The sequence below is a fragment of the Scyliorhinus canicula genome, chromosome 26 (assembly GCF_902713615.1).
Source record: "Scyliorhinus canicula chromosome 26, sScyCan1.1, whole genome shotgun sequence".
Lineage (NCBI taxonomy): Eukaryota > Metazoa > Chordata > Chondrichthyes > Carcharhiniformes > Scyliorhinidae > Scyliorhinus > Scyliorhinus canicula.
The window spans coordinates 12385051-12412534 of NC_052171.1; the positions used below are offsets into that span (position 1 = coordinate 12385051).

The following is a 27484-nucleotide window of genomic DNA, read 5'->3' on the forward strand; positions in this document are numbered from 1 at the left end:
CACTTGCTTCATGCAGTACCAACGAGCCGGCTCTTCGGAGCAATCTGCTTCGGATTCCTCATGGGGCGAGTGTGCCCCAGCTGCCTGGAAGCAACGCTGGGTTAATCCAGTCATGTTAATGAAAACGCTCTGTCAGTGGAGTCCCCCTTCCAGCTGTTACCTCTGCTGCGTTTCGACTTTAACACAAATGATCTTTGTCAAGTTCCATTCATGACCACAATGGCGTCGTGGTCACGGCTACAGAGTCACGTCAGGCTAATTAACGCAAATTCCATTTTTCACGCACACAAAGGACACCCCCCCCACCGACACCAGCACCTCAAGGGCCTGCGGAATCCCCTTGGCTTACTGAAACAACAGCTTGGAAACACTCTATCTTGCAGCAGACACACACAGTGTCTCACGTGATAATATTGTGTCTACAGCAAAACAGTCAATGGGCGATGGGGCTTAGCTGCTCTTTGTCCAAGCTCAATTGATAATTGATGCTTCAAATCAGCCTTTGCTAAATTGCATTTCGCCCTCTATAACGTGCCCCCTCTCTCGTGAGCGGAATATTTATTTTCAAATTCTTTTTTTTTCCCCAATTAAGGGGTAATTTCGCGTGGGACCAAGGCAGGCCCTGGGTTGTTTGGTAGGCCCGTGCCGCCCGCCAAACCCAGTGGGGTGGATTTGGGCCCAGAGGGCGACTGTCCGAAGGCTGTCAGCCCGGTATCGGGAGCGGAGGGTGCACGTGAGGCTCTCTGTAGCGGGGTGCAGGCCTCACTCGGGCCTAACACTGTGTCGCCCCTCACTCCGGGCCCCCGGAATCTGGCACTTCATAATTGAAGATTCTTTTGTTTTTCTGCCTCCGTAGATAGTTGAGGCAGTGTCCGATTGGGCCCCTCTCCCCACCGCCCTTCCCACAATCCCTCTTTTTCCCCTCGCTCCCCACCACCCCCCCTTCCTTTCCCTTCTGTTGGTACAGTAGCGAGGTTATCTGGTCTCCCCAGCGCAAAGTTTAGTGCTTGTACCGTTTGTTTTTTGCAGAATGTGCTGTGAACTGTTTTAATAATCAGAGTATGCACCCCCCCCTCCCCGTACGTTGGTACTGAGGGCAGGATATCCTGTTTCTCCAACGCAAATGAAATGAAATGAAATGAAAATGGCTTATTGTCACGAGTAGGCTTCAATGAAGTTACTGTGAAAAGCCCCAAGTCACCACATTCCGGCGCCTGTCCGGGGAGGCTGGTACGGGAATCGAACCGTGCTGCTGGCCTGCCTTGGTCTGCTTTAAAAGCCAGCTATTTATCCCAGAGTGAACCACGGTCCTGTGGGGTCTGGAGTCACATGTAGGCCGGGCCGGACACGAGTGAGCGCGATGGGCTTTTACGACAATCGACAATGGTTTCATGGTCACGATTAAGCCTTTAATTCCTGAGTTTTATCAAATTCGAATTTTGCCATCTGCCCAGGTGGGATTCGAACCCACCTCCCCACATGGGACATAGCCCCATTATTAGATAATCCCGTCCAATGTTTTGCCGCCGCGTCCCTCACACACACACACACATACAGACACGTGCTATTGGTTCGCACACCCGTGCCGTTGCCGTCGGCAACACGGCTCGAGAGGTGACTGCTTCTCTAGTCAGAGATCAGCTCGAGCTGTGTTTCCCAAACTGTGGGTCATGACCCCAAATTGGCGTCACGGTTACAGAAAATGAGGTCACAACTATTTAAAAAAATTTCAAGTACCCAATTCTTTTTTTTCCAATGAAGGGGCAATTTAGCGCGGCCCATCCACCTACCCTGCACATCTTTAGGTTGTGGGGGCGAGACCCACGCAGACACGGGGAGAATGTGCAAACGCCACACGGACAGTAACCCAGAGCTGGGATCGAACCCGGATCATCGGCACCCCGAGTGCTAACCACTGCGCCGCTGTGTCGCCCACGAGGTCACAACATTGAAGAAGCATTTAGTTGAGGCCCTGAAAACGCCTCGGCATACAAGGCATCGGTTCCGAAAAATGGGATTCGAATAGATAAGCGATTGAGGGCCGACACAGACAGGATGGGCCTAATTCTGCTCCGATATCGTATGGACTCTGTGGCCACGTGTGAGAGATGGGAGAAATACGTTTGCTGGCTGGTTATAGTGACCCTGACTAAAACCTGGCAGTTGGCCATTTGCCTCCACTATTGTCCAAATTCTGCACAATGCCATCATTAAAAGCAATAAAAAGGCGGTTAGGATCATAAAACCAATTGAGTGGAGGCTTGTGGCCAAGTGGTTACATCCTTTGCAGCTTTTCCTCCTGGCTGGGTAAGGCCGAGATTGCGTGGTGAGGAGGCCGGACGGTGTATGTACAACAAGGCCCAGGCAACAGGCTTATTGCTGCGCAAGTTAAAGAGTGAGAGAGTGACGGTCAGCTGGCTGCCCCTCAGATGTGTGGCAAGGAGGCTTCTGTGCCAGCCTCACAGATTCACTGCTAACCCTGGCTACCCATGTGTCTCACAGGCTCGGACAAGTGTTCTCAGCATTTCGGCAGCTCGGGACGTGCCAGTGTATACAGCTGACGGACCCCCCCCTCTGCTGCAGTCAACAGGGTCAGGCCACAGTGACGAGAGAATGGTCAGCCATTCAATCATGTCGAATGTGTTCCTCATCCCCATTCTCCTGCCTTCTCCCCTTAACCCCTTATTAATGGGGAATCCTAATCAAAAACACCAGGGGCGGAATTCTCCGCAGGGGGCCGAATTCGTGAAGGCCGTCGTGAACTCGGGCGAGGTCCACGAAGGCCTCGGAGCCCGCTCCCCGCACCTAATTCACCCCCCACCCGGGGGGCTAGGAGCGGGCGTCTGTCTTTCCCGGCCGCGACCTCGTCACGCCGAGAATGTGAAGTCGGTTGCCGGTTCCAACCCGTGCATGCGCGGATGACTTCATCGCGCAGGCGGCACGAACCCGCGCATGCGCGGTGGCCGTTTTTCTCCACCGTCGCCCGGCAAGACGTGGCGGCTTGATCTTGCCGGGCGGCGGAGGGGAAAGAGTGCGTCCGTTTTGGATGCTGGCTCGACGATCGGTGGGCGATCACGGGCCTGTCCCCTCCCGAGCACAGACACGGTTCTCCCGTCCAAATCGGGCCCCTAGATGCCCCAAACGGACATCTGGAGCCCGTTTCACGACGGCAGCGAGCAGGTGTGTTTGCTGCCGTGTTGAAAGGGGCGTGAAGGGCCGGCCGCTCGGCCCATCGGCCTCGGAGAATCGCCGCTCACCGTAAAAAATGGCGAGCGCCGATTCATGGCGTGGGTCGGGCGTGGGGGGGGGGTGGGGAGAATAGCTGGAGGGCGTGAAAAATGTCGGGAGGCCCTCCCGCTATTCTCCCACCCGACGTGGGGGGCAGAGAATCGCGCCCCAGATTTGTGCGTGAGGTGCTGTTACCTATAGGGCAACAGGCCAAGAGCTGGAAGGTGGATTTAGAGAGAATAGTTATTTCATCAGAACTATGAGCAGGATTGGGCAATTTAGCCCCTTGGAGCCTGCTCCACCGTTCAATACGATCGTGGCTAATCCCATCCAGGCCTCAAGTCCACTGTCCTGCCCGTTCTCCGTAACTGTCTCACTCCTTCGGTTTACTCACTGTCCCAGCATCCACTGGGGGGAGCGAATTCCACAGATTCACAACCCTTTGGGAGAAGTAGTTTCTCCTCAACTCGGTTTTATATTTGCGACCTCTTCTCCTGAGACTACGACCTCTCGATCTACAATTCGCCACAAGAGGAAGCATCCGCTCCACGTCTACTTTATCTGTACTGTTTATCATCTTGTATTTGATCTCCCCTCATTCTTCTAAAGTTCAGAGAGTATCGGCCTAAACTGCTCAATCTCTCTTTTTTTTTAAAGGTGCTAACGCTCCTTTCCGGAGCTGCACAAAGCTTAGCATCGCTGAAGAACTATTCTGGCCACCGGAGATGCTGTCTCCCAGGGCATGTTGTGACTCCTAATAGCCAATAGTTAATGGGCTGACCATTACCTGCTCCCAAACACAATGGGTTGGATTCTCAGTTCCTGAGACTGTGTTGATGTAAGGACAGGATTCGTGGATATTTACGACAGCAAAACTGGATCGATTCAGCGACTGCGGAGGGGCTAGCACCGGGGCCACGTGGACACAATCGATTCCAACGGGAAACGGTGCGGGATTCGTCGGGCCGGTGATTGACACTCGGGTGGCTGACAAGCTGCAGCCGCACAAACACATTACCCTCCCCACCCACACTCATCCCAGCCGCACACACACATTACACTCCCCACACACACTCATCCCAACCGCACACACACATTACACTCCCCACACACACACTCATCCCAGCCACACACACATTACACTCCCCACACACACACTCATCCCAGCCACACACACACATTACACTCCCCACACACACTCATCCCAGCCGCACACACACATTACCCTCCCCACCCACACTCATCCCAGCCACACACACACATTGCACTCCCCACACACACACTCATCCCAGCCACACACACACATTACCCTCCCCACACACACTCATCCCAGCCTCACACACACATTACACTCCCCACACACACTCATCCCAGCCCCACACACACACATTACACTCCCCACACACACTCATCCCAGCCTCACACACACATTACACTCCCCACACACACTCATCCCAGCCTCACACACACATTACACTCCCCACACACACTCATCCCAGCCGCACACAGACATTACACTCCCCACACACACTCATCCCAGCCCCACACACACATTACACTGCCCACACACAGTCATCCCAGCCTCACACACACATTACCCTTCCCACACACACTCATCCCAGCCTCACACACACATTACAGTCCCCACACACACTCATCCCAGCCGCACACCACACATTACACTCCCCACACACACTCATCCCAGCCGCACACACACATTACACTCCCCACCCACTCATCCCAGCCGCACACACACATTACACTCCCCACACACACTCATCCCAGCCGCACACACACATTACACTCCCCACACACTCATCCCAGCCACACACACATTACACTGCCCACACACAGTCATCCCAGCCGCACACACACATTACACTCCCCACACACACTCATCCCAGCCAACAAGATGGCACTGGTTATGCTGGAGCGCGCCCATACAGCTGATAGGCCTGCTGGGGTCAGAGGGCACCAAAGTGGGGGGATGGGGTGATACCTACACGACTGGTGTCCGCCGGTTCACAGTGAGCAATTAGCAGTGTGCACAGCTGCACGGCTGCCTTGCCCGCTGCGGCAATGGTGTTCCGTGCCCGTCCACCCCAACTCCACAGCCCACCTCCTGGCCAACCCCCGGCTACCCCCTTCTCCCCCCAGCCCTGGCAGAAGCCCCCCAGCCTCTTTCCGTACCCCCTCCCTCTCCCTCAGCAGCAAACGCGCCGGTTTCATGATTTTTAAAAGCACAAGTGGACCTCGCCGCCGGGAATTGGGCCCAGTGGAGGCGGAGCATCACGGAGACCCCGGAGAATACAGGGTCAGGCCCGCTAATGACATGCAAACGGTGTTTACTGTACATATGTTCCGGACCGCATTTACGCCGTTATCAAATAATAAATAAATAATAATCTTATTGTCACAAGTAGGCTTACATTAACACTGCAATGAAGTTACTGTGAAAAGCCCCTTGTCGTCACACTCCGGCGCCTGTTCGGGTGCACAGACACAGCCCCAGTTCGGGGCTGGTTTAGCTCACTCGGCTAAATCGCTGGCTTTTAAAGCAGGCCAGCAGCACGGTTCGATTCCCGTACCAGCCTCCCCGGACAGGCGCCGGAATGTGGCGACTAGGGGCTTTTCACAGTAACTTCATTGAAGCCTACTCGTGACAATAAGCCATTTTCATTTTATTTCATTTTTCAGAGGGAGAATTCAGAATGTCCAATTCACCCTAACAAGCACGTCTTTCGGGACTTCTGGGAGGAAAGCGGAGCACCCGCAGGAAACCCACGCAGACACGGGGAGAACCTGCAGAATCCTCGCAGACAGTGACCCAAGCCGGGAATCGAACTTAGGATCCTGGAGCTGTGAAGCAACAGTGCTAACCACTGTGCTACCGCGCTGCCCTAAGGTGGCGGGGAATTGCGATTTGCCGTCGAATTGCGTTTTCCGATTTTGGCGTCAGCCAATGGCGAGTCCTACCCAATGAGATTCAACAAAGGGTCTCATTCGTCAACTGAAAACCACCCTGTCAGGTGAACGAGACTTGCGTTGTCTGTATTCCTTTAGTTTATAAGGTGTTGAGTCGCTCTTTGATCTCCAAAGAGAACAGGACTCCAGGCGGCACATGTCTGACCAGTAAACAGGTAGCAGTAGAAGGAACTGTCCGGATACAATCGCTTAGCCCTCCTCTACTCTGTGGGCTTCGGGGAACATTGCAACTGGCTCTGATAAGACTAATTCAACCCCGCATGCCCTCTATCCTTGTGGAAGTCTTCCTACTGGAAACAATAGGAGCAGGAGGAGGCCATTCAGCCCTTCGAGCCTGTTCCACCATTCATCACGATCATGGCTGATCATCCAACTCAATAGCCTAATCCTGCTTCCTCCCCATAACCTTTGATCCCATTCTCCCCGAGTGCTATATCCAGCCGCCTCTTGAATATATTCAATGATTTAGCATCAACTACTTCCTGTGGTGATGAATTCCACAGGCCGACCACTCTCTGGGTGACAAAATTTCTCCTCATGTCTGTCCAAAATGGCCGACCCCGCATCCTCAGACTGTGACCCCTGGTTCTGGACACACCCACCGTCAGTAACATCCTTCCTGCATCTACCCTGTCCAGTACTGTTAGAATTTGATAGGTTTCTATGAGATCCCCCCTCCCTCATTCTTCTGAACTCCAGCGAGAACAATCCCAATCTCGCCTCATATAACAGTCCTGCCATCACTGGAATCAGTCTGGTAAACCTTCGCTGCACTCCCTCGAGAACAAGAACATCCTTCCTCAGAGAAGGAGACCATAACTGCCCACAATACTCCAGGTGTGGCCTCACCAAGGCCCTGTACAATTGCAGCAACACATCCCTGCTTCTATACTCGAAACCTCTCGCAATGAAGGCCAACATCCCATTAGCCTTCTTTACCGCCTGCTGCACCTGCATGCTTACCTTCAGCGAATGGTGTACGAGGACATCCAGGTCCCACTGCACACTCCCCTCTCCCTAATTTATGGCCATTCAGATAATAGCTGCCTTCTTATTTTTGCCACCAAAGTGGATAACTCGCATTTAACCAAATTAAACTGTATCTGCCATTGACTTGCCCACTCACTCAACTTGTCCAAACCACACTGAAGAATCTCTGCATCCTCCTCACAGCTCACCCTCCCACCCAACTCGGTGTCATCTGCAAATTAGGAGATGTGACATTTTGTTCCCTCATCTGAATCATTAATATATATTGTAAATAGCTGGGTTCCCAGCACCGATCCCTGCGGTACCCCACTAGTTAAATCACCGTCTAGTAGTCAACCAACCAATGCACTGAAGCGACACTCCATTGGGAGTTCGATTCTGACAGCAATTCTCTCCAATTTATAGAATTTACAGGGCAGATGGAGGCCATTCGGCCCATCGAGTCTGCAACGGCTCCTGGAAAGAGCACCCTACCCAAGCCCCCACCTCCACCCTATCCCTGTAACCTAGCAACCCCATCTAACCTGAGGGAAATTTAGCATGGCCAATCCACCTAACCTGCACATCTTTGGACTGTGGGAGGAAACCGGAGCACCCGGAGGCAACCCACCCCCACACGGGGAGAACGTGGAGACTCCGCACAGACAGTGACCCAAGCCGGGAATTGAACCTGGGACCCTGGAGCTGTGAAGCAGCAGTGCTAACCACTGTGTTACCAAGCTGTCCAATGTCCAATTAAAATCATCAAACTGATTCATGTTGATACGACAAGCTCTTCATTCCAGGGATCATTCTTGTTAACCTCCTCTGGACCCCTTTCCAAGGCCAGCACATCCTTCCTTAGATACGGGGCCCAAAACTGCTCACAATACTCCAAATGGGGTCTGACCAGAGCCTTGTACAGCCTCAGAAGTACATCCCTGCTCTTGTATTCTAGCCCTCTTGACATGAATGCTAACATTGCATTTGCCTTCCTAACTGAACCTGCACATTAACCTTAAGAGAATCGTGAACAAGGACTCCCAAGTCCCTTTGTGCTTCTGATTTCCAAAGCATTTTCCCATTTAGAAAATACTCTGTGCCTAAATTCCTCCTTCCAAAGTGCCTAACCTCACAGTTTTCCACATTCACGTCAACGCTATCACCAAGGAAGCACAACAGCGCCAATACTTGCTCAGGAAACTAAGGAAATTCGGCATGTCCACATTAACCCTGACCAACTTTTACAGATGCACCATAGAAAGCATCCTATCGGGCTGCATCACAGCCTGGTATGGCAACTGCTCGGCCCAGGACCGCAAGGAACTTCAGAGAGTCGTGAACACAGCCCAGTCCATCACACGAACCCGCCTACCATCCATTGACTCCATCTACACCTCCCGCTGCCGGGGGAAAGCGGGCAGCATAATCAAGGATCCCTCCCACCCGGCTTACTCACTCTTCCAACTTCTTCTATCGGGCAGGAGATACAGAAGTCTGAGAACACGCACGAACAGACTCAAAAACAGCTTCTTCCCCGCTGTTACCAGACTCCTAAACGACCCTCTTATGGACTGACCTCATTAACACTACACCCTGTATGCTTCATCCGATGCCAATGCTTATGTAGTTACATTGTATACCTTGTGTTGCCCTATTATGTATTTTCTTGTATTTTCTTGAATTTTGTTTAATTCCCTTTTCTTCCCATGGACTGAACGATCTGTTCAGCTGCTCGCAGAAAAATACTTTTCACTGTACCTCGGTACACGTGACAATAAACAAATCCAATCCAATCCAAATCCAATCCAATTTCCCACTTCATTGCCCACTCTCCTAGCCTGTCCAAATCCTTCTGCAGCCCCCTTGCTTCCTCAATACCACCTGTCCCTCTACAGATCTTTGTATCATCTGTAAACTTAGCAACAGTGCCTTCAGTACCTTCTTCCCGATCATTAATGCATATTGGGAAAAGTTGTGGTCCCAGCACAGACCCCTGAGGCACACCACTAGTCACCGGCTGCCATCCTGAAAAAGACCCCTTTATCTCAACTCTCTGCCTTCTGCCAGTCAGTCAATCCTCTATCCATGCCAGGATCTTACCCTTAACAGTCTCCTATGCGGCACCTTTGATCTTAGTAAAGCTGAGGGACGTGTTGAAAATCACACATTTTTTCCCTTCTGGGATTTAATTTCAGGATTTTTTGTACCGGTCAGTGTTGGTGTTGGAACATAGGAAGAGCAGATGGCCATTCCGCCCATTGAATCTTCTCTGCCACACAATACGGACATTCACTTCAATGCCTTCGTCCCCCACACAATCCTGGTAGCTTTTTATGTCATTGGGATTTAGAAAGCTACCAATATCTGCTTTAAACATGCTCAGTGACAGTTTCCACAGTCCTCCCGACCAGAGAATACTGTCACGCGAGAGTACCTTTAAGAAATGGGTGTTTATAAATGGGGGTGTATATAAATATCTGTAGTGAGAGTACCTTTAAGAAATGGGTATGTATATAAATACCTGTAGTGCAGTACCTTTAAGAAATGGGGGTTTATAAATGGGTGTGTATATAAATATCTGTAGTGAGTGTACCTTTAAGAAATGGGTGTTTATAAATGGGTGTGTATATAAATATCTGCAGTGAGAGTACCTTCACGAAATGGGTGTTTACTACTGCAGTGATGTCAGAGAGTGGGTGGAGCTGCGCTGTCTGTCAGCTTTTTACTTTTGTTTTAGGCTGTTTGATGCAGGGTGTGTTTTAGTTTTGTTTTCAGTGTTGGAGCTGAAGCCAGACAGAGCAGGTGTACTGCTGTTCTCTCTGCCATCAAAAGACTATCTCTGATCATTTGGTGAATTCAGAATTATAACTGTTCTCAGTGGTGACTTTAACCTGATGTGCTTCTGATAAAGGTTTTGTTTTTAAGTCATTTGGATGTTAAAAAGGAAAGCTTAAAGGTTTACTCAGTGTTGTATTCTTTGGGGGTTGTATTTGAATTGATGGTTGCTAAGATGTTCACTGTATGTTTTAAAAAGGTTAACTTGAGTTCAGAGAATAAACATTGTTTTGCTTTAAAAAATACTTTTCCATTTCTGCTGTCCCACACCTGTAGATTTCACCGTGTGCTCCCCATACCACAATCTAGTAAAAGTTGTGGGTCAGGTGACCTCCATGATACACTTTGGGGTTCGCTAAACCCTGGCCCATAACAATACCAAATATTCACAACCCTCTGAGTAAAGACATTTCTCCGCATCTCTGCCCTAATTGGCTTTCCCAGTATCTTGCAATTCTATCTCCTGGTTCTGGACTCCGCATCCAGGACAATCATCTCACCCGCATCTCGCCTGTCTGTCTCATTGAGTATTGTGTAGGTTTCAGTGAGATCACCTCTCATTCATTGAGACTCGAGAATTACGGGCCCAGTTTCCCCAAATCTCTCTTCATAGGGCAATCCCACCATCCCCGGAACAAGTCTAGTGGGCCTTCCTTTAGTATCATCACAAGTTGGCTTACATTGACACTGCAATGAAGTTACTGTGAAAATCCCCTCGTCGCCACATTCTGGCGCCTGTTGGGGTACACGGAGGGAGAATTCAGAATGTCCAATTCACCTGACAAACATGTCTTTTGTTTCTCCCTAACAGCACGGTGGGTGTACCTACACCACACGGGCTGCAGCTGCTCAAGAAGGCTGCTCACCGACCACCTTCTGGAAGGGCAATTAGGAATGGGCAATTAATGGAAGGGCAGCACGGTAGCATAGTGGTTAGCACAGTTGCTTCACTGCTCCAGGGTCCCAGGTTCGATTCCCGGCTTGGGTCACTGCCTGTGCGGAGTCTGCACGTTCTCCCCGTGTGTGCGTGGGTTTCCTCCGGGTGCTCCGGTTTCCTCCCACAGTCCAAAGATGTGCAGGTTAGGTGGATTGGCCGTGATAAATTGTCCTTAATGTCCAAAAAATGTGGTGGGGATTACTGGGTTATGGGGATAGGGTGGAGGTGTGGGCTTACGTAAGGTGCGCTTTCCAAGAGCCGGTGCAGACTCGATAGGCCGAATGGCCTCCTTCTGCACTGTAAATTCTATGGTCTAGCCACATCCCGTAAACAAATTTGAAAAAAATGTATATGTTTGGTCCAGTTTAGTTTCCAGTCAATAGTAATCCCCAAGATGTTGAGTGGGGTGATGGTAATGCCATTGAATGTCAAGGGGAGGTAGTTTGATTCTCTCTTGTGGGAATGGTCATTGCCTGCTGCGGAAGTGAGAAGCAACATGTGTGCCACACGTGTGTCCAAGCCTGGACACTGTCTGGGTCTTGCTGCATTTGCACAGAGATAGTTTCAGTATCTGAGGAGTCACGAATGATGCTGGGTCCCTTCGTGTTGAGCTGGTACAACTGATGACTCCACATCACGACTGCCTCATCAGGTATACCACAAACCCCGACCTTCGACACTGTTGAACACAGTACCCTCAGATATCTTGTGACTGGCAGGGCACCCCGATGCTCTCTGAGCCCATCAGGGGCACCACGTTCACTCACCATCTCTGGCCTGGGCCTGGCTAGCCCCGAGCTCAAATGTTCCGACTCGCTCACAGTCAGATTGACTTGGCCACCTCTCCGTCCACGCCCTCCTCCCCAGACGCTCAGCTGAGCCAAGACAGCGGTAAAACAACTGGCCAAGAAATGTCCTTGGGTTCTACTTTGCAATCACGGTAGGCAGCATTGTGGATAACACAATCGCTTCACAGCTCCAGGGTCCCAGGTTCGATTCCCGGCTCGGGTCACTGTCTGTGCGGAGTCTGCACATCCTCCCCATGTCTGCGTGGGTTTCCTCCGGGTACTCCGGTTTCCTCCCACAGTCCAAAGATGTGCAGGTTAGGTGGATTGGCCATGATAAATTGCCCTTAGTGTCCAAAATTGCCCTTAGTGTTGGGTGGGGTTACTGGGTTATGGGGATAGGGTGGAGGTGTTCCTAGGGGCCTCACGGTAGCATGGTGGTTAGCATCAATGCTTCACAGCTCCAGGGTCCCAGGTTCGATTCCCGGCTGGGTCACTGTCTGTGTGGAGTCTGCACGTCCTCCCTGTTTCCGGTTTCCTCCCACAGTCCAAAAGATGTGCGGGTTAGGTGGATTGGCCATGATAAATTGCCCGTAGTGTAAGGTTAATGGGGGGATTGTTGGGTTACAGGTATACGGGTTACGTGGGTTTAAGTGGGGTGATCATTGCTCGGCACAACATTGAGGGCCGAAGGGCCTGTTCTGTGCTGTACTGTTCTATGTTCTATGTTCTATGTGTTGACCTCGGGTAGGGTGCTCTTTCCAAGAGCCGGTGCAGACTCGATGGGCCGAATGGCCTCCTTCTGCACTGTAAATTCTATATAATCAAATGTGGTTTCCAAGTGCTTTCCACGGCCTCGTGCGAGTTGAGATGAATTTGCTGCAAACACTTATTCATCAAAGAGAACGTTTCTATCTGCATCTTGAGGCAATGTTTCCCGTCATCCTTTTTAATAATTACTTAGACTTGCTTATATTTTATTCAGATATAGAACAGGAAGACCTCTTTGAGATCTTACTGAGCTTCCTCGCTATCAGCTGGAGTCCCCAGTGATTCCCCAGTTTCCAGGTTAATGTATATTACGGTCGAATCTCCTCTCAATCAAGGTCTGAATCACATGGCCAACATCCCTTTCCAAAGGTCCCTGCCGTGACTTTCCCTCCGATAATCTTTCCACAACAAACCAACGACGTTGCAGTCAGAGTAAGCATGTCGCATCATCCGCTCCTACTTCCATCCCAGCCCCATGTGTCCCTTCCGCCCGAATTCCGGATTTAAGAATTGAGGGAGCGATATTGGAACTTTTCGCAACTCCAAAATGGCGACCAAGAGCTCAGTGGCTGCAGAGGAACACGTGAGGCCTCGTCGGATACGGTTCTGAAATTCTGATGATTGATTTGCCAAGGAAGGTTCACAATTACTTCTCCAGCAGATGACACTAAGATTGGTGGCATGGTGGACAGTGAAGATGGTGATCCAGGATTGCAATGGGATCTTAATCAATTGGGCCAGTGGGCCGCAGATGGAGTTAAATTTGGATAAATGTGAGGTGATGCATTTCGGTAGATCAAATCAGGGCAGGACCTACTCAGTTAATGGGAGGGAGTTGGGGAGAGTTACAGAACAAAGATGGGTACAGGTTCATCGCTCCTTGAAGATGGAGTCGCAGGTGGACAGGGTGGTGAAGAAGGCAATCGGCATGCTTTGTTTCATTGGTCAGAATATTGAATACAGGAGTTGGGACGTCTTGTTGAAGTTGTACAAGACATTGGTCAGACCACACATGGAATACTGTGTTCAGTTCTGGTCACATTATAGGAAGGATATTGTTAAACTAGAAAGAGTACAGAAGAGATTTACGAGGATGCTACCAGGACTTGATGGTCTGAGTTATAAGGAGAGGCTGGATAGGCTGGGACTTTTTTCCCTGGAGCGTTGGAGGCTTAGGGGTGATCTTAGAGAGATCTATAAAATAATGAGGGGCATGGATAAGGTAGATAGTCAACATCTGTTCCCAAAGGTAGGGGTCTAGAACTAGAGGCCAGAGGTTAAAGGTGAGAGGGGAGATGAGACCAGAGGGGAAATATCTTCACACAGAGGGTGGTGAGCATCTGGAACGGGCTGCCAGAGGCAGTGGTAGAGGTGGGTACAATTTTGTCCTTTTAAGAAGCAGTTAGACAGTTACATGGGGCAGGGTGGGTATAGAGAGATATGGGGCAAATGTGGGCAAGTGGGACTAGCTTAGTGATAGAAACTGGGCAGCACGGACAAGCTGGACCGAAGGGCCATGTTTCCATACTGTAAACCTCTAGGACTCTATAAGAGACAATTTTGACCCAGTACTTTTGTAGAAATGGAAGAGGGACAAGATTCTGGCTGAATTTGCCACCGTCTCCAAACTTAAACACCAGTGCACTGCTTCATGATTTTTGAAGAACAGATTCAACCAGGACAGATAAATATTTAATATTACATTCAGCATAAATGCCGAGCTTTTTCCTGTCATATCTCATCTGCGGTTCAGCTTCCTGTATCCATTGCTGTGTGGGCCAGAATTTGTTGCCCATCCCTAATTGCCCTTGAACTGTGTGGCTTGCTAAGAACAAAGAACAAAGAAAAGTACAGCACAGGAACAGGCCCTTCGGCCCTCCAAGCCCGTGCCGACCATGCTGCCTGTCGAAACTAAAATCTTCTACACTTCCTGGGTCCGTATCCCTCTATTCCCGTCCTATTCATGTATTTGTCAAGATGCCCCTAAAGCCCCATTTCAGAGGGCGTTTTAAGAGTCAACCACATCGCTGTGGGTCTGGAGTCACATGTAGGCCAGACCGGGTAAGGGCGGCAGATTTCCTTCCCTAATGGACATTAGCGAACCAGATGGGTTTTTACGACAATCGACGATACGCATCATTAGGCATTTTAATCCTAGATTTTTATTGGTTCCATCTGCCATGGCGGGTTTCGAACCCAGGTCCGCAGAGAATTTATTAATTTATTTAGCGAATGTAAAGTCACTATGCCAAGCGGGTTCTCCGTGTCCTGCTGTGTCGCGTGCAGATCGGCCTCCAGTGAGTCTGTGGATTGCACCATTGTGTATAATGTGGTGTATTCTTTGGACAACATTTATTGCCCATCCCTAGTTGCCTTTGAGAAGGCGGTGGGTGAGCCGCCTTCTTGAGCCGCTGCAGTCCCTGAGGTGTCGGTACACCCTGATGGAACCATCAATTCATGAGACACGTGCTTTAAGATATGAACAGTGGTTTTAATCTACTTACTACAGAGCCAGCCTGCTACCCATTGAACTCTCGATGAACTGCAGGTTGTCTCTGGACAAGGGTATTTATACAGCAAGTGCAGGGGGAGGAGTCGTGGGCGGAGCCAAGGATGGAACCCTGTACAAACTCCTGAGCATTCCCAGAGCTACTCCCCTAGTGGTTGGATACCGCTACTGCGCTTACAATGGTATTGGTAAATACAGCGTGAATTACTAAATTACATTCACCACACACCCACTGTGCTGTTAGGGAGTGCCAGGATTTTGACCCAGCGACAGTGAAGGAACGGCTGATATATTTCCAAGTCGGGGCGGTGAGTGACTTGGAGGGAAACCTCCAGGTGGTGGGGTTCCCAGGTATCTGCTGCCCTTGTCCTTCTAGATGGTAGAGGTCGTGGTTTTGGAAGGTGCTGCCTAAGGAGCCTTGGTGAGTTGCTGCAGTGCATCTTGTAGATGGTACACACGGCTGCCACTGTGCGTCGGTGGGGGAGGGAGTGAATGTTTGTGGGTGGGGTGCCGATCAAGCGGGGCTGCTTTGTCCTGGATGGTGTGGAGCTTCTTGAGTGTTGTTGGGAGCTTCACGCATCCAGGCAAGTGGAGAGTATGCCAGTGATGATGCGCATTTGGCATTTAGTTGGGTATCATGATGATCTTCACCAAAGAAGGGCATAGTATTCCGCGACTATGGACGCCCAGTACTGGGGCTCAGAGGGTGGTGGCAGCAACAGTCCACATTGAGCTGGCTAGTTTGGAAATCTGGACTTGACCTTGACGTTCCTAGAAGGTCAGTGTCCTATCTAAGGTCTCTCTGAGGTACGTTTGAGTTGGGTGGTGCTTCAACTCGTACCCATCCATTTGCATGTGAATCTATTGCTTTGTGCAGTGTAAAGATGTTTTTACAGGTCATGGCTTGAGTAACAATGTGTTGCAGCCACTGTTCAAGTTTTGACAAGGCCTCATTTCGGGTCCAGTCCGATTGTCAACGTTGGGATCTTGAGCTGTGATGCTGATGTCGTTGGCAGACATGAATTCACGGATGGTGGTTATTGAAGATCATTTCTGTACGTACACGTCTGGAATGCACTGGCTGGGAGTGTGGTGGAGGCAGCTTCAATCGAGGCTTTCCAGAGGGTATTGGGTGATTATTTGAATAGAAACAATGCCCAGGGGTACGGGTAGGGGAATGGCACTAAGTCACGATGCCCATTGGGAGAGCAGGTGCAGGCAGGATGGGCTGAATGGCCTCCTTCTGCACCGTAACAATTCTGTGATTCAGTGCATGTCACTGCCATTTTAGTTATGGACTTAAATAAACAACAGCGGACAGACTATGTTATCACTAAATGCCCTGTGACACTTACTCCCTCACACACACCCTCACACCACACCCTCACACTCACTCCCTCACACACACCCTCACACTCACTCTCTCACACACACCCTCCCACCACACACACCCTCCCACCACACATACCCACACTCACACACACCCTCACACTCTCTCTTACACACACCCTCCCACCACACACACCCTCCCACCACACACACCCACACACACACACACCCTCACACACACTCCCTCACACACACCCTCACACCACACACACCCTCCCACCACACACACCCACACACACACACCCTCACACCACACATACCCACACTCACACACATCCTCACACTCACTCCCTCACACACACCCTCCCACCACACACACCCTCCCACCACACACCCACACACACACACACCCTCACACCACACATACCCACACTCACACACACCCTCACACACACTCCCTCACACACACCCTCATACACACACCCTCCCACCACACACACCCTCCCACCACACACACCCACACACACACCCTCACTCCACACACACCCACACACACCCACACACACTCCCTCACACACACACCCTCACACACACACCCTCACATACACTCCCTCACAAACACCCTCACACACACTCCCTCACACACACCCACACACACACACCCTCACACACACACCCACACTCACCTTCACACTACACACTACACACACCCACACACACACACCCTCACACCACACACACCCACACACACACACCCTCACACACACACACCCTCACACACCTTCACACTACACACACCCACACACACACACCCTCACACCACACACACCCACACACACACACCCTCACACACACACACACCCTCACACACCTTCACACACACACACCCACACACACACACCCTCACACCACACACACCCACACAGACACACCCTCACACACACACACACCCTCACACACACCGTCACACACAGACACACACACAATCGCTGTCTTCCTGGGACCAGCGTCTGAATCAAGTTCATTTGGTGGCGGTGAATGTTTCTAATCGTTACGGTTGCAAGATTGCCCTGAAATCCCTGACAGATTCCCTCCTGCAAACACAGAAGCAGCTTGCATGCATTCCACAATAGATTGGACATGTGTGTGACCATTTCCCTAGGGTACCATTCTTTCAATGACATTTTACACAATGAAAATGATAAATCTCATTTTGATGAGGATTTCGCTGGCTTGGTTGCAGACATTATTTTCTTCAAAGCCCCTCCTCGTGAGCTGACGTTTTCTGTGACATCAACGGCTCAATTGCATCACTCTTTACAATTCCAATCTGTCCCTTCCCATCCTCAGGAGTAAATACGTGTTGACGACGAGGCTCGATGCCCCCATTCTCGGGTTGTTAATGGGGCTGCTCCACGAGGCAGGGGTATTTGCGATAATAAACTCCAAAGGGAAGGCTTAAATAAAACCCAGACTCTGAGCTGCTTGGAAATCGGAAGATGCTGCAAAAGGGCAGCACGGTAGCACAGTGGTTAGCACTGTTGCTTCACAGCGCCAAGGACCCGGGTTCGATTCCCAGCTTGGGTCACTCTCTGTGCAGAGTCTGCACGTTCTCCCCGTGTCTGCGTGGGTTTCCTCCGGGTGCTCCGGTTTCCTCCCACAAGTCCTGAAAGACGTGCTGTTAGGTGAATCGGACATTCTGAATTCTCCCTCTGTGTACCTGAACAGGCGCCGGAATGTGGCGACTAGGGGATTTTCACAGTAACTTCATTGCAGTGTTAATGTAAGCCTACTTGTGACACTAATACAGATTATTAAATTGTGCTATAATCACCATAACCTTTAATTTCTTTACTGTTCCAAAAGCGATTTTACCTTAAAAACATTTAATGAAGGAGCCTCAACTGCTTCACTTGGCAAGGAATTCCACATTCACAACCCTTTACGTGAAGAAGTTCCTCCTCAACTCAGTCCTAGGTCTGCTCCCCCTTATTTTGAGGCTACGCCCCCGAGTTCTAGTTTCACCCACCAGTGGAAACAACCTCCCAGCTTCTATCTTTAAAAAAAAATAAGTTTAGAGCACCCAATTCTTATTTTTCCAATCAAGGGGCAATTTAGCATGGCCAATCCATCTACCCTGCACATCTTTGGGTTGTGGGGGGGGTGAGACCCACGCAGACACGGGGAGAATGTGTAAACTCCACACGGACAGTGACCCATAACCGGGATCGAACCTGGGACCTCGGCACCGTGAGGCAGCAGTGCTAACCCACTGCGCCACTGTCTGCCCTATGAGGCAGCAGTGTTAACCACTGTGCCACCATGCCACCCCACCCTGCTTCTTTCTTAACTATTCCCTTCATAATTTCATGTTTCGATCAGATCCCCGCTTATTTTTCTCAATTCCACGCAGTGTAGTCCCAGTCTGCTCAGTCTCTCCTTGAAGCCAATCCTCTCAACTCTGGAACCTACCTAGTGAATCTCCTCTTCTCCCCCTCCACTGCCAGTATGTCCTCTCTCAAGTAAGGAGATCAAACCTACACAGTACTCCAGCTGTGGCCTCACCAGCCCCCGATACAGCTGCAACACAACCTCACGGTTGCATTGTGGAGCTTCCACGGGCAGCACGGTAGCATTGTGGATAGCACAATCGCTTCACAGCTCCAGGGTCCCAGGTTCGATTCCGGCTTGGGTCACTGTCTGTGCGGAGTCTGCACATCCTCCCCGTGTGTGCGTGGGTTTCCTCCGGGTGCTCCGGTTTCCTCCCACAGTCCAAAGATGTGCAGGTTAGGTGGATTGGCCATGCTAAATTGCCCTTAGTGTCCAAAATTGCCCTTAGTGTTGGGTGGGGTTACTGGGTTATGGGGATAGGGTGGAGGTGTTGACCTTGGGTAGGGTGCTCTTTCCAAGAGCCGGTGCAGACTCGATGGGCTGAATGGCCTCCTTCTGCACTGTAAATTCTCTAATTCTCCCAGTTTTCAAACTCTATCCCTTCAGCAATGAACGACACAATTCCACTTGCCTTCTTAATCACCTGTTGTGTGTTTTTCCATCATTTCCTGAGGACGGAAGAGTTCAGAACGTGTTGTAAACTCCAGGTGAAAGCCGGCGCTCGGTGAAGTCGCTGAAGCAAGCGATTAACATATCTAAAACTGATTACCGAGTGACTTTGCGGCTTGCAAAACCTTGCAGCAAATTGTCGGCCTCCTTGACAGGGACTACCTTCAAACGCACTTCACCGCAAATCACTTTGAGAGTCTGAGGACATGAAAGATGCTATAGAAATTCAGCAGGATTCAGCGAATCGTAGAATCTATATGGAGGCCCAAACTGCCAACAAAAAAGCCCATCTAAGCTAAACCCATTTGCTTGCATTTCGCCCATATCCCTCTAAACCGTTCCTAGCCATGTAGCTATATCTCTGTCCAAATGTCTTTTCAATGTTGTCAAAGTCGCTGCCTCAACCACTTCCTCCGGCAGCTCATTCCACAGACGTTCCACCCTCTGTGCAAAAACGTTGCTCCTCAGGTTCCCATTAATTCTTTCCCCTCTTAACTTTTTTTCAATAATTTTAGAGTACCCAATCCATTTGTTTCCAATTAAGGGGCAATTTAGTGTGTTCAATCCACCTAACCTGCACATCTTTGGGCTGTGGGGGGTGAAACCCACGCAGACACGGGGAGAATGTGCAAAGTCCACACGGATAGTGACCCAGAGTCGGGATCGAACCCGGGTCCTCGGCGCCGTGAGGCAGCAGTGCTAACCAGTTCTGTCTTTTCCTCTCTTAACTTTAACCTATGCCCTCTCGTTCTCGATTCCCCAACCCTAGGGAAAAAGACTGAGTGCAGTCACCCTATCCATAGCCCCCCCAAAGCCTGTCCACCATCTACAAGGCACAAGTTAGGAGTGTGAGGGAATATTCTCCACTTGCCTGGATGAGTGCAGCTCCCAACAACACTCAAGAAACTCTACACCATCCAGGGCAAAGCAGCCCCGCTTGATCGGCACCCCATCCACAAACATTCACTCCCTCCCCCACCGACGCACAGTGGCAGCCGTGTGTACCATCTACAAGATGCACTGCAGCAACTCACCAAGGCTCCTTAGGCAGCACCTTCCAAACCCACGGCCTCTACCATCTAGAAGGACAAGGGCAGCAGATACCTGGGAACCCCACCACCTGGAGGTTCCCCTCCAAGTCACTCACCGCCCCGACTTGGAAATATATCGGCCATTCCTTCACTGTTGCTGGGTCAAAATCCTGGAAACTCCCTCCCTAACAGCACAGTGGGTGTACCTATATCACACGGACTCCAGCGGCTCAAGAAGGCGGCTCACCACCACCTTCTCAAGGGGCAATTAGGGATGGGCAACAAATGTTGTCCGAGAGCCAGCCACATCCTGTAAATGAATATTTACAAATGGATATCTCTCTTTTGGTCAGATGGTTTTCCAAATCAATTCAAAAGGTTAAGGAGGAGCTGAGCTTTATCTTGGAAAGGTGTTGCGTGGAATGCCAATGGACGGAAGCGATGTTCTAGCTGTACGGAGTTTGGGTTGGACTACATCTTGGAGGGACTGCCAGACCTTGGGAAGAGGGTTCCTGAAACTGGAAGAGGTGCTCCACAGGCACATCAGAGTAGACACAGGGCTGAAAAGGTTAAATCACGGGACAAGGGTTCAGCTTGAATTCTGTTGTGTAGAAGATTGAAGAGTGATCTAATTGAAATGCCGGTGATGGTTAAGGCCCATGAGAAGATGAACCATTATTAGGGTGGCACGGTGGCACAGTGGTTAGCCCTGCTGCCTCACGGCACCGAGGATCCAGGTTCGATCCCAGCTCTGGTTCACTGTCTGTGTGGAGTTTGCACATTCCTCCCATGTCTGCGTGGGTCTCACCCCCACAACCCAAAGATGGAACTTGGCAAATGTGACAGCACTGTTTAAAAAAGGAGGTAGGCAGAAAGCGGGTAATTACAGGCCAGTTAGCTTAACTTCGGTAGTAGGGAAGATGCTGGAATCTATCATCAAGGAAGAAATTGCGAGGCATCTGGATGAAAATTGTCCCATTGGGCAGACGCAGCATGGGCTCATAAAGGGCAGGTCGTGCCTAACTAATTTAGTGGTATTATTTGAGGACATTACCAGTCCGGTAGATAACGGGGAGCCAATGGATGTGGTATATTTGGATTTCCAGAAAGCCTTTGACAAGGTGCCACACAAAAGGTTGTTGCATGAGATAAAGATGCATGGCATTAAAGGTAAAGTAGTAGCATGGATAGAGGATTGGTTAATTAATGGAAAGCAAAGAGTGGGGATTAATGGGTGCTTCTCTGGTTGGCAATCAGTAGCTAGTGGTGTCCCTCAGGGATCAGTGTTGGGCCCACAATTGTTCACAATTTACAAATGATTTGGAGTTGGGGACCAAGGGCAATGTGTCCAAGTTTGCAGATGACACTAAGGTGAGTGGTAAAGCGAAAAGTGCAGAGGTTACTGGAATTTTGTTCAGCCAGAGGGTGGTGAATCTGTGGAACTTTGCCGCAGAAGTCTGTGGAGGCCAAATCACTGAGTGTCTTTAAGTCAGAGATAGATAGGTTCTTGATTAATAAGGGGATCAGGGGTGATGGGGAGAAGGTAGGAGAATGGGGAAGAGAAAATATCAGCCATGGTTGAATGGCGGAGCAGACTCGATGGGCCAAGTGGCCTAATTCTGCTCCTATGTCTTATGGTCTAAGTCTGCAGAGGAATTTGGATCATTTAAGTGAATGGGCTAAGGTCTGGCAGATGGAATACAATGTTGACAAATGTGAGGTTATCCATTTTGGTAGGAATAACAGCAAAAGAGATTAATATTTAAATGATGAACTATTAAAACATGCTGCTGTGCAGAGAGACCTGGGTGTGCTAGTGCATGAGTCACAGAAAGTTGGTTTACAGGTGCAACAGGTGATTAAGAAGGCAAATGGAATTTTATCCTTCATTGCTAGAGGGATGGAGTTTAAGACTAGGGAGGTTATGTTGCAATTGTATAAGGTGTTAGTGAGGCCACACCTGGAGTATTGTGTTCAGTTTTGGTCTCCTTACCTGAGAAAGGACGTACTGGCGCTGGAGGGTGTGCAGAGGAGATTCACTAGGTTAATCCCAGAGCTGAAGGGGTTGGATTACGAGGAGAGGTTGAGTAGACTGGGACTGTACTCGTTGGAATTTAGAAGGATGCGGAGGAAATCTTATAGAAACATATAACATTATGAAGGGAATAGATAGGATAGATGTGGGCAGGTTGTTTCCACTGGCGGGTGAAAGCAGAACGTTTGGACACTAAGGGCAATTTTGGACACTAAGAGCAATTGATCATGGCCAATCCACGTAACCTGCACATCTTTGGACTGTGGGAGGAAACCGGAGCACCCGGAGGAAACCCACGCAGACACGGGGCGAACGTGCAGACTCCGCACAGTGACCCAAGCCAGGAATCGAACCTGGGACCCTGGAGCTGTGAGGCCACAGTGCTAACCACTGTGCTACCGTGCTTCCCTATTGCTTCTGTACTGAACACAATGATATTTACTTAACACAATCAGCAAATGAAGACTGGACACTGTATAACACTAATTTCACCTTCGGCAAAGAAAAATACAATGTTTTTCTAAAAAAAGCCACCATGTTAATGTGTTACTCCTTATAGAATATGCAGTACCACACAAAGAAAACAGTTTGAGTCGCTCATTAGCAGTCCCATTCAAATCATGTCACCAGGACTGAATAATCTATTTCAAATGGAGGAGAGGGTGAATCTGTGCAGAGATCATTGAAGATAACTGAAGTGGGCGCAGCGCAGAAGAACAAAGAACAATACAGCGCAGGAACAGGCCCTTCGGCCCTCCAAGCCTGTACCGGTCATGATACCAACCTTTGCCAAAACCCTCAGCCCTTCCTAGTGCCGTCACCCTCAGAGGAAGTTCACAAGAAAGGTTCCAGGGCTGAGAAACTTCAGTTATGAGGATAGAAGGGCTGGTTTAGCACCGTGGGCTAAACTGCTGGCTTGTAATGCAGAACCAGGCAGCAGCCTGGGTTCAATTCGCCTCCCCGAACAGGCGCCGGAATGTGGCGACTAGGGGCTTTTCACAGTAACTTCATTGAAGCCTACTCGTGACAATAAGCCAAAGGCTCTCACTGTCCACCCTATCTAATCCTCTGATCATCTTGTATGCCTCAATTAAGTCACCTCTTAACCTTCTTCTCTCGAACGAAAACAGCCTCGAGTCCCTCAGCCTTTCCTCGTAAGATCTTCACAGTAACTTCACTGAAGCCGACTTGTGACAAGAAGCCATTATTATTAGTTTGGAGAAGTTGGGAATGTTTTGTTTGGAGAGGAGAAAGCTAAGGGGAAGATTTGGTTGAGATGTTCAAATTCATGAGGGGGCTGGATCGGACAGACAGGGAGAAACCGTTCCAGCTCGGAAAAGGATCGAGAACGAGAGGGGACGCATTTAAGGTGAATTAAAAAAGAAGCAAATGTGATGTGAGAGAATAACAATTCCCCCAGCGAGTGGTTTGGGTCTGAAATGGATTGGCTGGGAGTGTGGTGGAGGCAACTTCAATCAAGGCGTTCCAGAGGGTATTGGGTGATTATTTGAATAGAAACAATGCCCAGGGGTACGGGGTAGAGGTCAGAGAACGGCACTAAGTCACAATGCCCATTGGGAGAGCTAATACATACATGATGGGCCAAATCGGCACCGTAACAATTCTAAAAACAATTATTAGACAATATCAATCAATTTTAGGAATTCTGATGTCGCTTTGGGCAGTTCTCAGCCTCAATATTCCACTCAACGGCTATCCTCGGAAAGGTTCAGAGGATGTGCAAAGATCTGTCTTGCGGTATTCATGGAACCAGCTGACGGTTTCAATGGAAGGTTTCTCTTGTGTTACGGCTGGTACTGCCCCAGTTCCTCAGAGTCCTGTTACAACCTGGATGGCCGACTGTCGACCCGGGAAGCTGCCAAGGGGGGCGGGCAATATGTCGAGAGGGCTGGAGTACAAGACCAAGGACGTACTTCTGAGGCTGTATAATGCTCTGGTCAGACCCCATTTGGAGTAGTTTTGGGCCCTGTATCTAAGGAAGGATGTGCTGGCCTTGGAAAGGGTCCAGAGGGAGGTTCACAAGAATGGTCCCTGGAACGAAGAGCTTGTCGTATGAGGAACAGTTGAGGACTCTGGGTCTGTACTTGTTGAAGTTTAGAAGGATGAGGGGGGATCTTCTACAGCAAAATACAGATATAGATAGATTGGAGAGTTGGGCAGAGAAATGGCAGATGGAGTTCATAGAACATAGAACAGTAGAACATAGAACAGTACAGCACAGAACAGGCCCTTTGGCCCTCAATGTTGTGCCGAGCCATGATCACCCTACTCAAATCCACGTATCCACCCTATACCCGTAACCCAACAACCCCCCCTTAACCTTACTTTTATTAGGACACTACGGGCAATTTAGCATGGCCAATCCACCTAACCCGCACATCTTTGGACTGTGGGAGGAAACCGGAGCACCCGGAGGAAACCCACGCACACAGGGGGAGGACGTGCAGACTCCACACAGACAGTGACCCAGCCGGGAATCGAACCTGGGACCCTGGAGCTGTGAAGCATTTATGCTAACCACCATGCTACCCTGCTGCCCCTGGAGTTTACCTGGAGTTCAATCCAGGCAAATGCGAGGTGATGCATTTTGGAAGATCAAATTCAAGAACGGACTGTATGGTCAATGGAAGGGTCTTGGAGAAAATTGATGTACAGAGAGATCTGGGAGTTCAGGTCCATTGTACACTGAAGGTGGCAAAGCAGGTCGATAGAGTGGTCAAGAAGGCATACAGCATGCTTGCCTTCATCGGACAGAGTATTTAGTACAAGAGTCGGCAGGTCATGTTACAGTTGTATCGGACTTTGGTTGGGCCATATTTGGAATACTGCGTGAGGTTCTGGTCGCCACATTACCAGAAGGATGTGGATGCTTTAGAGAGGGTGCAGAGGAGGTTCACCAGGATGTTGCCTGGTATGGAGGGTGCTAGCTATGAAGAAAGGTTGAGTAGATTAGGATTGTTTTCGCTGGAAAGACGGAGGCTGAGGGGGGACCTGATTGAGGTCTACAAAATTATGAGAGGTATGGACAGGGTGGATAGCAACAAGCTTTTCCCAAGAGTGGGGGTGTCAGTTACAAGGGGTCCCGATTTCAAGGTGAGAGGGGGAAAGTTTAAGGGAGATGTGCGTGGAAAGTTTTTTACGCAGAGGGTGGTGGGTGCCTGGAACGCTTTGCCAGCGGAGGTGGTAGAGACGGGCACGATGGCATCATTTAAGATGCATCTGGACAGATATATGAACGGGCGGGGAACAGAGGGAAGTAGATCCTTGGAAAATAGGCGACAGGTTTAGATAAAGGATCTGGATCGGCGCAGGCCGAAGGGCCTGTTCCTGTGCTGTAATTTCGTTTGTTCTTTGTATCTTATTGAAACTTACAGGATACTGCGAGGCCTGGATAGAGTGGACGTGGAGAGAACGTTTCCACTTCTTGGAAAAACTAGAACCAGAGGACACCATCTCAGACTGAAGGGACGATCCTTTAAAACAGAGGAGGAGGAATTTCATCAGCCAAAGGGTGGTGAATCTGTGGAACTCTTTGCCGCAGGAGGCTGTGGAGGCTAAATCACTGAGTGTCTTTAAGACAGAGATAGATAGGTTCTTGATCAATAAGGGGATCAGGGGTTATGGGGAGAAGGCAGGAGAATAGGGATGAAAAAATATCAGCCATGATTGAGAGCAGAGCAGACTCGATGGGCCGAGTGGCCTAATTCTGCTCCTATGTCTTATAGTCTTATGTCTGACTTAAAGTGACAGGTGCTGAGCGACTGTGCATGTCCAGTGACATCACTGCACCATTCCATTAAGAAATCTAATGAGAACATCACTTACAACCACTAGGAATCTGTGGATTCAATCGTCAGTGGGTTTAAATCTTTTAACAAGAGGCGGGGATGAATCAGAGAGAACTCATCTGCTGTTTCTGTCAGTTTCTCCAAAATGATTCCGGTTCAGCACATCACCTTTCCAAGGGCTCCAGGCTGGATGATAGCTGATTAAACTTCCCTAACCTCAAGATGGCTATGCAGAAGGTGTGGCCGGCACAGCGGTTAGCACTGCTGCCTCGAGGCGCCAGGGACCCGGGTTCGATTCCCGGCTTGGGTCACTGTCTGTGCGGAGTCTGCATGTTCTCCCCGTGTCTGCGTGGGTTTCCTCCGGGAGCTCTGGTTTCCTCCCACAGTCCAAAGACGTGCAGGTTGGGTGGATTGGCCGTGATCAATTGCCTCTTAGTGTCGAGAAGGATAGGTGGTGACCTGGGATAGTGTGGGGGCGATAGTGTGGGGGCGTGGGCCTAGGTGTTCTGTCCGGGATGGGACGGGGGGGGGAACGGGGTGGGGGGGGGGGGGAGGCAGGGCAGACCCGATGGGCCAAATGGCCTCCTTTTGCCCTGTAAGGCTTCTATGATTTGTATGGTGGATTTGAGGCCTTCAAGTATCTCCAGCAATGCACAGAATGATCTGAAATCCCTTTTCCAGCTTGCTTAATGTTTTTTGAAAGTGCACAAGGAATTGTATTTAAAAATGTGTAACAGGTGGCCCTGGGGGAGGGGGGGGGGCATGGTGGTTAGCACTACTGCCTCACAGCGCTGAGGTCCCGGGTTCGATCCCGGCTCTGGGTCACTGTCCATGTGGAGTTTGCACATTCTCCCGGTGTCTGCGTGGGTTTCACCCCCCACAACCCAAAGATGTGCAGGGTAGGTGGATTGGCCACGCTAAATTGCCCCTTCATTGGAAAATTGAATTGGGCACTCCAAATCTATTTAAAAAAGTAAATGAAAATTGCTTATTGACACAAGTAGGCTTGAAATGAAGTTACGGTGAAAAGCCCCTAGTCGCCACATTCCGGCGCCTGTTCGGGGAGGCTGGTACAGGAATTGAACCTGTGCTGCTGGCCTGCCTTGGTCTGCTTTCAAAGCCAGCGATTAAGACATACGCTGCGGGTTTATTGTTATTGTGTAACTTGAGGTCTGTTTTAAATTGTGTCCCCCACTCA

At 50.0% G+C, this 27484-nt stretch overlaps 1 protein-coding gene across 4 annotated transcripts in view; it reads right to left on the reverse strand.

Annotated features, from left to right (window-relative positions):
• The window catches only part of add2 (adducin 2 (beta)), a 162725-nt gene that overhangs the window by 134113 nt on the left and 1128 nt on the right, over nt 1–27484 (reverse strand). The window lies entirely within an intron of this gene.